General features: G+C 45.6%; 1 long non-coding RNA gene across 2 annotated transcripts; it reads left to right on the top strand.

Moving 5' to 3' along the window:
- The first annotated feature begins 782 nt into the window (after positions 1-782).
- Positions 783-6,512, top strand: LOC132346956 (uncharacterized). 2 transcript variants are annotated; one of them, XR_009496984.1, is made up of 2 exons: positions 783-2,356; positions 4,863-6,512. It is a non-coding gene; the product is annotated as an uncharacterized lncRNA (long non-coding RNA). The 2 variants fall into 2 exon arrangements; XR_009496983.1 differs by lacking the exon at positions 783-2,356 and adding an exon at positions 3,411-4,651.
- The last annotated feature ends 6,335 nt before the right edge of the window (positions 6,513-12,847 follow it).

Raw genomic sequence — 12,847 nt, 5'->3', positions numbered from 1 at the left:
TGGGGTCTCAAAGAGTCAGACATGACTGAGCGACTAAGCACAGCACAGCACAGCACATCTTTGATGGCAATCCCCCCTCCCCGAAGTGCTTAAGACAGTTTTTTTGACTGCTCCACAAACCTTGTGGGATCTTAGCTCCTCAACCAGGTCCTCAGCAGCAAGACCACGGAGTCCTAACCACTAGACCACAATTTCCCCTCCCTGACAGAGTTTTTTTCGAACAAGGGCCTTGCATTTTCATTTTGCGCTGGGCATCAAAAGTTATGTAGACAGCTATGGGTAACAGAAACACACTTCATTCTGAAGGAGGAAACAGACAGAGCTGGACTCCATCTTAGGCCAGGCTGCGACCATTAGGCTACTCTGAACTTTGTGCCCCGTGTCTATAGAAGTGGCATACCAATGGAAAACCAGACACCCCCCCCCCAATAAAAGAGCCTCAGGTCTTGTACTTGGACTCTCTGTTGCCTAAAAGAATATGCTAATTAACTCTGTAACAGAACAAAGTGGTAAATTCCATTATGTTTATTGGGATATGACCACAGTCCTATTGATAAATGTCCACTGTTCATCTAGTCTTGTAACACATGAATCATGGGTTACCTTTGATCATATCTCTCTTTCACCTTGTCCAGATTAGTTTCAAGGAATTTGGGGAGGTGGGTTTGAGCAAGTACAATTAGGGTATATAAGGTTTTCACAAAAACTGGTTGGGGTCCTTGGCTAAGAGGAGACTCTGCCTTGGGCCCGCCGGTGTAATAAACCGCACTTCACTATCTGCATTGTGCTTCTGAGTGAGTTTGTTTCCTGGAACGCGTGGCTACAACATTTGGTTCACTGACCAGGAAACTCCTCACTTCAAGGAGACAAGTCCCATTTGGGACTACCCTGAGGCCTTGCAGCTTGAATCTTCTAGAGGGGGGAAAGGAACCTTGCCCTTCTGGAAGGATTCTGCTTCTCAATGCCCAGACCTTTCATGTTAGCAGGTAGTGGACGGCAGCAGGGGAACTGAGCGCTCAGGTGAGGAGGAACCCACCTAGCAGGGTGGAAAAGGGGGCCTGATCACCCCGCTGGGAGGGACTAGAGAAGGGGCACGGACCCACAGGAGCCTGGAATAGGCAGGCAGCAGCGATTGCTTGGTACACAGGTCGACAAGCGTGCTAGGGTTTAGGAAGGAAATTTGTGAAGGTCATTTTAGGAGGTGTGTCCACGCCATCTCAGGGAAAATTATTACCAAGCGATCGCCAGGGGATTTTAGGATAGGAAATTGGTCCTTGTTTGCTTGTATTCTGCCCTCTCCCAGGAGGTGTCCCGTCTGCTGTAAAATTCTTGACCCCCTCAGAATTGTTAGGCTAGAAGGAGGGGGATACATAAGTGAGTATGAATTGGCTTTTCCGGAGATGGCCTGGGACATGGGATATTTAACCCACCTGTGTTTTCATCCGCACCTGATCAAGCCCACCAAGGCAGAACAGACTTAAAGGGAGAAACAGTCTTGGACCACGTGGTGTTCTGGTTCAGCTGTGCTGACCGGCAGGTGAAGACAGCCGATCCCCCTTCTCCCTCTGGGATCTGGCAGGTAAGGCTCTTCTTACCCCAATTAGGAAGGAGGCAGAATGGCAATTTAAGTGTCATTGAGTGGAAATATCAGAAGTACATAGGGTACTGAGAACTTCAAAGACAGAACGAAAAGGAAAAGTTAGAAGGTCTGAGAAGGTAAGCAAGATGGGGGAAGTGAATCTAAGGTAACTGTATTGGAGTGCATGATTAAAATTTTAAAGAAGGGATTTGGAAGAGACTATGGGGTGAAGATGAAGCCTAACCACCTCCACACACTCTGTGAGGTTGAATGGCCCCCTATGGGAGTAGGATGGTCACCAGAGAACACCATGAACTTACAAATAGTGGAAGCAGTCTATACAGTAGTCACAGGAGAGCCAGGACACCTGGATCAATATCCGTATATTGATTCATGGCTAGGGTTAGCTCAAAAGACTCTCCTACTTGGACAAGGTTCTGTATTCAGAAGGGAAAGAGAAAAATATTAATGGCACAAAAATTGATGATTAAAAAAAAGGAAATTCTACAGGATTTGGACGGGGATGACCTGACCCCTCCCCCATACTGGATAATGACGCGCCTGCCTCCCAGTGCTCCACCAGGACCGGAGGCGGCCTTAATGCCCAATCCAGGGCCAAGTGAAGTTCCTGCAGCAGCCATTGCTCTTCCGCCAGCTCTCCCGGAGTTCTTAGAGCCGCCGTTTTGGCAGGCTCCGATCCCGGTGACAGAAGCCTCTGGCCAACACTTCTAGGATCTGGCTCCAGCTGAACCGCCCAAACTATACCCGCCTCTCCCGGTGAGTACTGACAAGAAGGGGAGGGAGACGTTGGAATTAAGCAGAGACTGCACTCTGCCACAGAGCCGGAGGGAACGAAAGAGAACAGACAAGAGATTTACAATGCTAGCTGCTGCTCTGGGAAAGTCTATCTCGGGCCTTCCGGAAAACCTCCTCTGCCCTTCAACCAGTCCCAAAGGAGGCCCCGGCCCCGTTACAGCCAAACCAGTGTGCCTGGTGCCAAGCTTTTGGTCACTGGAAGAATGAATGCCCTAAGGCAAGGAAGGAAGAGGAAGCTCCCGCAGTTGTGGGACTTGCTGGCTTGGAAATTAAATAGGGCTTCCAGGGCTCAGAGATATCAGGTCCCCGAGAACCCATGGTAACCTTAAAAGTGGGGGACCAAAACATTGACTTTATGGTGGATACAGGAGCAGAACTGTCGGTAGTAACAAAGCCTGTGGCACCACTGTCCAAAAAGACTACCGCTGTAACTGGGATATCGGGAGAAGAGATGATTAAATCGTTCTGCCAGCCCAGAAAATGTCAGATGGGGTGGGCATCAAGTGATTCATGAATTCCTCTACATTCCTGAGTGCCCAGTACCCATGTTGGGAAGAGACTTGCTCTCCAAACTAGGAGCACAAGTGACTTTCTCCCTTGAGGGGAGGCCCACCTTCCGGATGGACACTATGACTTATTTGCTCTCTCTCTGTCAATACCACCCCAAGATGAGTGGAGGTTGCATGAGCCTCCGAAGGAAGAACTGGGTGGGCCAGAAGAGCATGAGAGAGAGCTAACTCAATTATTCCCTGAGGTTTGGGTGGAAGACAAACCCCACTCCCCCCCAGGCTGGCTAAACATCAAGCCCCAGTGATAACAGAACTCAAACCAGGCACCATCCTGGTTAGAAAGCGCCAGTACCTGCTACCGATAGAGGCCTGGGCCAGCATACTGCCCCACATCAATAGATTGAAACAAGTGGGCATTCTAGTAGAGTGCCGGTTGGCTTGGAATACGCCGATCCTGCCAGTCGAAAAGAAAGGAGGACAGGACTATAGGCCTGTACAGGATCTCAGGCTAGTCAACCAGGCTACTGTGACTTTACACCCCACTGTTCCAACCCCCTATACCTTACTTAACCTCCTCCTGCTGAGGACTAAAGTTTATACTCACCCAGATCTCAAGGATGCCTTCTTCTGCGTACGCCTCGCCCCAGCGTCACAACCCATCTTTGCCTTTGAATGGAAAGATACAGTTGGGGGCACCAAACAACAGCTCATCTGGACTCCCCCATAAGGGTTTAAGAACTCCCCAGCCATCTTTGGGGAAGCTTTGGCTTCTGACCTGAACTCATTCCATCTGGAAGAGTATGGATGTTGGCTCCTACAATATGGGGATGACCTGCTGCTGGCTGCCGAGACCAAGGAAAAATGCTGGAAAGGGACAAAAGCACTGCTCCAGCTGCTGATGGAAGCAGGTTACCAGGTGTCGAAGAAGAAGGCCCAGATCTGCAAGGAGGAGGCAAGGTATCTGGGGTTTGTTTTAAAGAAGGACACAAGAGTCCAGACCCTAGTTGGGTCCTATATACTGATGGCACTAGCCTCATAAAACAAGGACAATGGCTGTCAGGTTAGCCAAAGTGGAAGGGGCCATCAAGATTGAAAAGGGATGGTGGGAATTGCCAAGTGGCAAATTATCAGTACCGAAGGAGCTGGCACACAATCTGGTAAGCCAAACACACCAAGCGACCCACCTAGGCCATGCTGCCTGCTCACAGGTTAATGCTGCCTCTCGGGTATCAGACAAAAACCTCCGGGTATTTAGCTGAAAGGCACGCTGCCCTTTGAACACCTGGGAGTGGACTTCACTGAAAAGAAACCTCATCAACACTACTATTACCTGCTGGTCATGGTATGTACGTTCTCAGGATAGGTAGAAGATTTTCCTACCTGGGCTGAAAGAGCATAAGTAGCCTGGTGCCTGCTTAGGGAAATAGTTCCCAGATTTGGACTTCCTACCAGCATTGGTTCAGACAATGACCCGGCTTTTACAACAAGTAAGCAAAACTTTAAATATCAAATGGAAACTGCACACTGCATATAGGCCCAGAGTTCTGAGATGGTGAAATGAACCAGCTGGACACTAAAGAGACTCTCCAAGTGGATCATAGAGACTGACTGCTCCTGGGTGGACTTGCTTCTGATGGCTCTGCTCAGACTCAGGATGACCCCACAGTCCCAAGGCTATTCTCCATATGAAATTGTGTATGGGAGGCCCCCTCCCATAATAAAACAGGTGTCAACAAATTTGCCTCAGGTAAGGAGGGATATGATTTCACAGCAGATGGAACCGGGTAAGGTAATAAATCGGGTAACTAAGTTTGTACAAGAAAGGGTGCCGTTCCCCCTTGGGGAACAGATTCATGAGTTTACGCTTGGTGACCAAGTATGGGTCAAAGATTGGAAATATGATTTGCTAGCCCCCTGGTGAAAGGGCCCTTATGTTATTCTAACTACCCCTACTGCAGTTAAAGTTGCAGGTATTGTCCCTTGGATCCATCATACGAGGGTGAAGAGAACATACCACGCAGACCCAAAAAACGCTGAGTGGACTGCACAGAGGGACCCCGCTGACCCTCAAGAGACTAAGACCATCCTTAAGAAGAAGGAAAAGAAGATCCTGGACGAGCCCCTTCAGGATGAAGCCACACAATCAACTCCTACTGCTTGGCCTCAGCGATGTGACTTTGAATTTAACTTCTGTTTCAACTCAGGATAATGTTTTCATCTCATGGGCACATTCCTACACAGACTTCCACAACACTTCCAACTGCTGGGTATGTAGGGCTATGCCTCTGTCAGTGATGGATGGACTTCCTTGGTGGGTGTCACTGCTCTGCCAAGGAGATTTTAAACCACTCTGCTCTTTTCTGGGATGACAAAAAGAGGTTTTCCTCTCTCTTGTCAATCATAACCTCTCCTTGCTCTCTTGGTGTAAGACCTACAGTCAGTAGACTCGGGTCATGGGGTTACATTTGATATAAATGCCAGTGTAACAAAAGCCTAACCTACAACAAGCTGCAGTATATCTACCTTATTTATATGCTAGGTGGACAAGATCCGTGTTTCAATCGTATGAGTATATTGCTGCCTTATTCGTACCCTCTATAGGGACAACAGATATCATGATTAAAGCAGAGGCTTTGACTAATTTCACAAAACAGGTCCTCCTAAATAGAACAAAAGCCATCCAAGCCTTAAATGAAGAGCAAATTCAAATGAGAAAAGCAGTAATTCATAATAGAATGGCTTTGGACATACAGCTGCTCAAGGAGGGACCTGTGCTATAATTAAGGTTGAATGTTGTGTATACATTCCTGACTTATCTGGCAATGTATCGACTGATTTAAATGACATGAAAAACTAGGTAAAAGCAATGTCAAATGAAAACATTCCTTTCTGGACTTCGGTCCTATCTTGGGTGAAGGGCGATTGGTGGAAAACTATATTTACCACTGTTATAGTTGCCTTGATAGTTCTGCTTTGTGGACCCTGAATTTTACAATGTATTATGAACTTTGTAACCCGAAGGTTGATGTCATTCTCCCAAATTGGCAGTCGGAGAGCCAGGGTGCAATATATCCCTATGAATGATACTCATGAGTTAAGAGCATCAAGAGCGGGTAATGAAGAAGGAATTCATAGGGCCTGGACTCCATCTTAGGCCTGTTCATGCTGATCATGCTCGGCTACCTTTCCAATGGACTCTGAACTCTGTGTTTAGTGCCTGTGAAAACAACAGAAGGATAAGACCCCCTCCAGACAGGGGAACCTTGAAGATTGTACCTAGGTTACTCATCGCCTAAGAGAAAACATACACTAATCACCCCTTCCTCCAGACACGCCATAAATTTTTCTGTATCTATCGGAGTGTGACCTCGGGTTTATTGATTATTGGCTAATTGTTTGACTGTTGGAGCACATGAGCACATAGCACGTGAATGATGGGGTTACTGGGATTGTATTTTCCTTGGTTTATGTAAGTTTCAAGGAATTTGGGGTGGTGGGTTCAGACACGTACACATGGGGTATAAAAGATTTTCACAAATGCTGGTCGGGGTCCTTGGCTAAGAGGAGACTGCCCTGGGCCTGCTGGTGTAATAAACTGCACTCCACTATCTGCATTGTCCTTCTGAGTGAGTTTGTTTTCCAGAACACGAGGCTACAACACTCTGATTTGGGATCAAACCCGTGGCTCCTGCAGTGAAAGCACAGAGTCCTAACCACTGGACTGCCAGGGAATTCCTGAGGATGATTTCCATGGGAGCCCAAGGCACCAAAGTAGGGCTGACAACACTGTTGTAATGGGAAACACAGTGTGTCAGGCTGGAAGGGACTTCCGAAGCCATGAGACACAGGAAGAGAATAATAAAGAAAGCTACACTTTGGCACACCTGATTTACAGGAAGAGTAATTGTCATGTCAAGAGTCAGGAAGAAGTTTCTAAGCACAAGGAATAGCATGTGCAAAAGTCCTTGGGCAGGACAAACAAATCCTTACCTGAAATTGTTTGCTCATTTCTTTGTTGTTTTCCACTTCTTGCCCACTAGAATGCAAATGCCGTGAGCGCAGGGGCTGGGTCTGGCTTTATCATGTAGCTGCATCCTCAGAAGCTGACTAACAGGATCAATACTTAGAGAATGACTAAATGAAGGACCTCAACTTCTGGTTTGATTTTTTAAAAACATTTATTGATTTTATATAGCAGCCAGGTCTTAAGTTGCACCACGTGAAATCTAGCTCTTTGACCAGGGGTCGAACCTGGGTCTCCTGCACAGGGAGCATGGAGTACCAGCCACTGAACCACCAGGGAAGCCTCAATTTCTGGTTTTATTAATATTTATATTATTATTTTTTAAGATTAACCAGTACTCTTGCCTGGAAAATCCCATGGACGGAGGAGCCTGGTAGGCTGCATGCAGTCCACGGGGTCACTAAGAGTCGGACACAGCTGAGCAACTTCACTTTCACTTTCCACTTCCATGCATTGGAGAAGGAAATGGCAACCCACTCCAGTGTTCTTGCCTGGAGAATCCCAGGGACGGAGGTAACCCCAGTGGGCTGCCATCCATGGGGTCACACAGAGTCGAACACGACTGAAGTGACTTAGCAGCTGCAGGGCCAGTACTTCCCTGGTGGTCCAGTGGTTAAGACTCTGTGCTTCAAATGCAGGCAGCACAGATTCTATGCCTGGGTGGGGAACTAAGATCCCACATACCTGAGCCTGAGCACTCTGGAGCCTGTGCACCACAACTAGAGAGGAGCCCATATGTTGCGACAAAGGATTTTGCATGACACAGTTAAGATTCGTGCCACAACTAAGGACTCAGTTCAATCCCTGGTCGAGGAACTAGATCCCACGTGCTGCATCTAAGACCTGGCTGCTATATAAAATAAATACATATTTTTTTAAATAAAATAAAACCAGAAGTTGAGGTCCTTCATTTAGTCATTCACTAAGTATTGATCAAGTTAGCTAGCTTTTGAGGATGCAGCTACATAATAAAGCCAGATCCAGTCCCTGCCCTCATCCAATGCAGCCAAATAAATATATATAAAAAACTAACCAGGGCTGTGCTGGATCTTGGGGCTAAAAGAGAAAGAGGTCTGCCCTTCCCCTCAAAGATGGCATGAAACAATGTGGAAAGGACAGAGGCAGAGCTGCATGAGGGGGTTTGTGGGAGCACAGAGGAGGCGTCTATTCCTGCCTGGGGAGGGGCGCCGAGGAACGGTTGGGCTTTAAAGGCCAAGTGGGACTTTGACAGGAAGTCGCGGATCAGGGAGCATCCAGAGACAGAGGGGAGAATATTGGGGGCAGAACAGAACACAGTGGGTGTGGGAGAACCATCTATAAGTTTTGAGTGGCTGTAGTGAGAACTGTGATGCTGTTGGGGCCAAAGAGACAAGGTGAGGTGCACAGGCAGGGGTCACACAAGGAGGGCCTTGAAGGCCAGGCAAAGGTGCTTGGACCTTCTCCTGAGGCCAGCAATCTCCGAAAGTTTTGTTCAAATGAACTTAATATACTACATGAGCAAATGTGTCCTTAACTGACATCTCCCAAAGCAGGACAGACACTTAGGATGGGTTTTTGTCATTAATTGACACCGTTTCCCTCACCTGGTCTGTTTGTGTGACCTTTGTCAAGTGAGGTAGCAGAGATTTCCTGATGGAAGGAGGTTCACATGTTGGGGGGTGGGCAGTGGGGCTCTTAGCCCCCGTTTCAGCATTCTGCAGTATGGTCTTGGGTGTAGTGTGTGTTTCTGTCAGGCTGTGCTGTGTTTAGTAGCTCAGTTGTGTTGGACTCTGTGACCCCAGAAACTGTAGCCCCCCAGGCCTCCTATGTCCATGGGGATTCTCCAGGCAAGAATACTGGAGTAGGTTGCCATGCCCTCCTCCAGGGGACCTTCCCAACCCAGGGATCAAACCTAGGTCTCCTGCCTTACAGGCGGATTCTTTACTATTGAGCCACCAGGGAAACCCCCTCTGTCAGGCTAAGCAAATATAAGTATCATGTACCAGGTTTCCTATATTAACCTAACTAAATGCTTCAAAATGGTGGGAGGCTTCAAAATATTCCTGCAAAGAAATGGCAGTTCCAGATAATACTGAAGTTACAACAGTGAACAGACAGAAAAGCCTGAAGCTGACAGCCCCTCTCGTGAACCCCTCTCCTGGTTAGTCATGTTGTAAAAAATGTAATAGAATCTGAAGAAAAAAATATTGATCAAAAAGACACTTTAGAGGACGTCCCTGGTGTTGCAGTGGATAAGAATCTGCCTGCCGATGCAGGAGACAGGGGTTCCGTCTGTGGTCCAGGAAGATTCCACATGCCACAGAGCAACTAAGCCCGTGTGCCACAACTACTGAGCCCACGCTCTAAAGTCTTTGCTCTGTGACAAGAGAAGCCACTGCAATGAGAAGCCTGTGACCACAACGAAGAGTAGCCCCCACTCGCTGCAACTAGAGAAAGCCCATGCAGCAACGAAGATCCAGCACAACCAAAAGTTAATTCATTCATTCATTAAAGACACTTTAGAGACCCCTCCTTTAGGCAACTGGAAGCCAATTAATAGTTGTAAGCAGAAGGAAGGTATGGACATATTTGTAGTTTCAAGAGATCACTTTGGGAAATTTCCTAGTGGTCCAGTGGTTAGGACTCGGTGCTTTCACTGCCGTGGACCTGGGTTTGATCCCTGGTCAGGGAACTAAGATCCACAAGCCACGTGGCATGGCCAAATATATATATATAAGTATATATAAATATAATATATATAAATTATATAAATATACAAAATAAAGATATAAGCTAAAATTTTATATATAAAATTATATATATGTATACATATAAAATCACTCTGGCTAGAAGATGAATGGGACACAGCTAGGCTGGATGCTTAAAAACCACTGATGAGGTTGGTGCACTGATCCAGATGGGAGGTGATGAGGGTTGGAATCAGGTTGTTGGTCATGAGATAGAGAGGGAGAAACAAATTTTACAGCCCTGTGTGTGTGTGTGTGTGTGTGTGTATATATATATATTTTTCCCCCCCTTTTGGCTGCACTACGTGGCTTATGGGATTTTAGTTCCCCAAGCAGGGACTGAACCTGAGCCTCGGCAGTGGCAGTGTGGAGTCTTAATCACTGGACTATCAGGACATTCCCTTAGCTTTACTGGTGATGATAAAATGGGCATTACTGGGTAGAAAGTGAAAGTGTTAGTTGCTCAGTCCTGTCCAACTCTTTGTGACCTCATGGACTGTAGCCTGCCAGGCTCCTCTGTCCATGGGATTTCCCAGGCAAGAATACTGGAGTGGGTAGCCACTCCCTTCTCCAGAGGATCTTCCTGACCCAGAGACTGAACCTGGGTGTCCTGTATTGCAGGTGGATTCTTTACCATCAGAGCCACCAGGGAAGTCCAAATAATTTATAGATTAATACAACTGCAGTAAAAATTCAAAAAAAAATGTTCCCCCTAAGACTTGACAAAGTAACTCTAAAATTATATAGATGTGCAAACATCCAAGACAGTGTAAGATATTCTTTCTTTTCTGGTTGTGCTTTGCAGCTTGTGAGACCTCAGTTCCCTAACCATGGACTGAACTCAGGCCATGGCAGGGAAACCCCAAAATCCTAATCACTAAGTTACCAGGGAACTTCCACAAGATACTCTTGAAAAGAATGAGATTTATTAAAAATTTTTAGTAATTTCAACAGTGCATACACAGATCAATGCATCAAAATAGAGAGATAGGAATAACCTGGTATATTTATGGACACAATGGATGACAGAGATGGCTCTATAGGTCACTGGAAGAAGGATGCACTGTTGCCTAAGTGGTGCTGGGACAACTGCTTATTCATTCGGGAAAAAAAAATGAAATAGAATTCCTCCCTCACACCACATACATATTTGAACTATAAAACTTTGGGCTAACAATACAGAAGAAATTCTTTATGACTTTGGGGGTATATAGGTTTTCTAAAACAAGACAAAAACTGCCATTAACACTACAGAAAAGACTGACAAATTTGAATACATTACAACTAAGGTTAGGTAGTTAAAATAGGGAAAAGGAGTCCAAAATGGCAGTGGCTAAAAGACAAGGAAGAGAAAAGCCCAGGAAAATAGAACAGAGGAAGGTCAAAGGAAGGTCTGAGGACCCCAGGACCGAGGACCGGAGTGAGGACTTCAGGTAGAACAGCACTCCTGACTAAGCCCAATTTGCATAGGGCAGGCCTAGGGGGAAGAAAAAACATATAAAAAGAGGAGCCAAAGGGCTCTCTCTCTCTCTCTCCCCTGCACGCTGGGGCGCTCTTCTCTTTGCGTCTTTGGATCGACGTGCCCTCACGCCTCAAAGATGGATTTTCCTGTTATCTTCTAAATAAAATACAGCTGTAACACTGAGCTGTAACACTGATTTGTCTAAGAGCTATAACACGGTCCGTTCGAGACCTGAGAGCTATAACACGGTCTGTCCAAGACCCGAGAGCTGTGACACGCCGAGGGGGCTTTAATGTCTGTCACTCCAAATCTTTGTTGTGACGAGACAAAAACCAAGCAGCACACACTCGGCTGACGCTAAGAATATCTGGAACTTCCCTGACAGTGGTTAAGACTCTGCACTTCTACCGCAGGAGTTTGATCCCTGGCGAGGGAACTAAGAGCCCACATACGGAGCAGCATAGCAAAACAAACACAAAACTCTTAAGATTTTCTAGTTATCAAAAAAAAAAAAACAACAACAGAGAGAGGGTGAGAACACAAACCACAAATCTGGAGAAGATATCTGCAGCACATATAATTAGCAAAGGACTAATACCCAGAATATGTAAAGAATTTCTATTAGTTGAAAAGAAAAACAAACCACCTAGTTTTAAACAGGCAAAGACATGAACGGAACTTTTACAAACAAAGACTCTCAGATGGGTTATAACATATGAATAGATGCTCAACCTCATTAGTCACGGTAGTCAAAGAAATGCAAATTAAAACCACAATGAGATACCACTTCATACCTGCCAAATAGGCAAAAAAAAATGGTAGGCTGATAAGGGCATAAAACAAGAGTATTTATCCACTGCTGGTGGGAGTACAGACTGATGCAACCACTTTGGGAAACAGTTTAACATTACCTAGTTAAGTTGAACCTAAGCATATTTGTTTAAGAAATTTGACTCCCAAATTATATCTGTATCTATCTACACACCCAAGAATATTAAAGCAGTATTCTTTGCAATAGCAAAAAAACTGAAACAACCCAATATCCATCAACAATAGAATGAATAAATAAGTGGATTAAACAGAAATGAAAATAAGTGATATTATAAGATATAATAAGTGATTATAAGATATAATAAATGAAAATAAGTGATATTATAAGATAAGATAAATAAGATATTATAAGAGCTATAATATCTACATGAATGACCCTCAAAAGCAATGTTGAAAGAGAAAGTAAGTTGCAAAAGAATAAACACATTGTATGATTTCATTTAGACAAAGACAAAATACAGTCAAAACTAAACAATGTGTTGTTTAGGACAGTCATATAAGTTGTAAAATCCATTTTAAAAAAGCAAGAGAATGATAAAGACATTAATCACTGCAGTGGTAACTCCAGGGATGGGGAGAAAGGGCATGTGATAATTGAGAAGGGTAACAGGCCACGTTTGGAGTAAGGCAGTGTTTTATTCCATGTACACTTGGATTACCTGGATATGGGTGGTCACAACCAGTTAAGTGTGGGTGAGATGGGGCTGGCAGATGGAGCCAAATAAGAGAAAAAAGGAACATTAATTCTTGGAGAAAAGGAGAGGAAGTTGCTTAGACCAGAGAAGGCACCCTGCGGAGAGTGGGTGCGGAGTCAGGAAAGTGAAAGCCAAGGGCACGTTGTGTGCAGCAAGGAGGTGGGTTGGGATGCAGGCTGAGGCACGTTGGTCTGGCTTCCCTACT

The sequence above is a fragment of the Bos taurus genome, chromosome 13, assembly GCF_002263795.3.
Source record: "Bos taurus isolate L1 Dominette 01449 registration number 42190680 breed Hereford chromosome 13, ARS-UCD2.0, whole genome shotgun sequence".
NCBI lineage: Eukaryota > Metazoa > Chordata > Mammalia > Artiodactyla > Bovidae > Bos > Bos taurus.
Note: the sequence above shows the minus strand (reverse complement) of the source record. Positions and strands in the feature narration are given on the sequence as shown.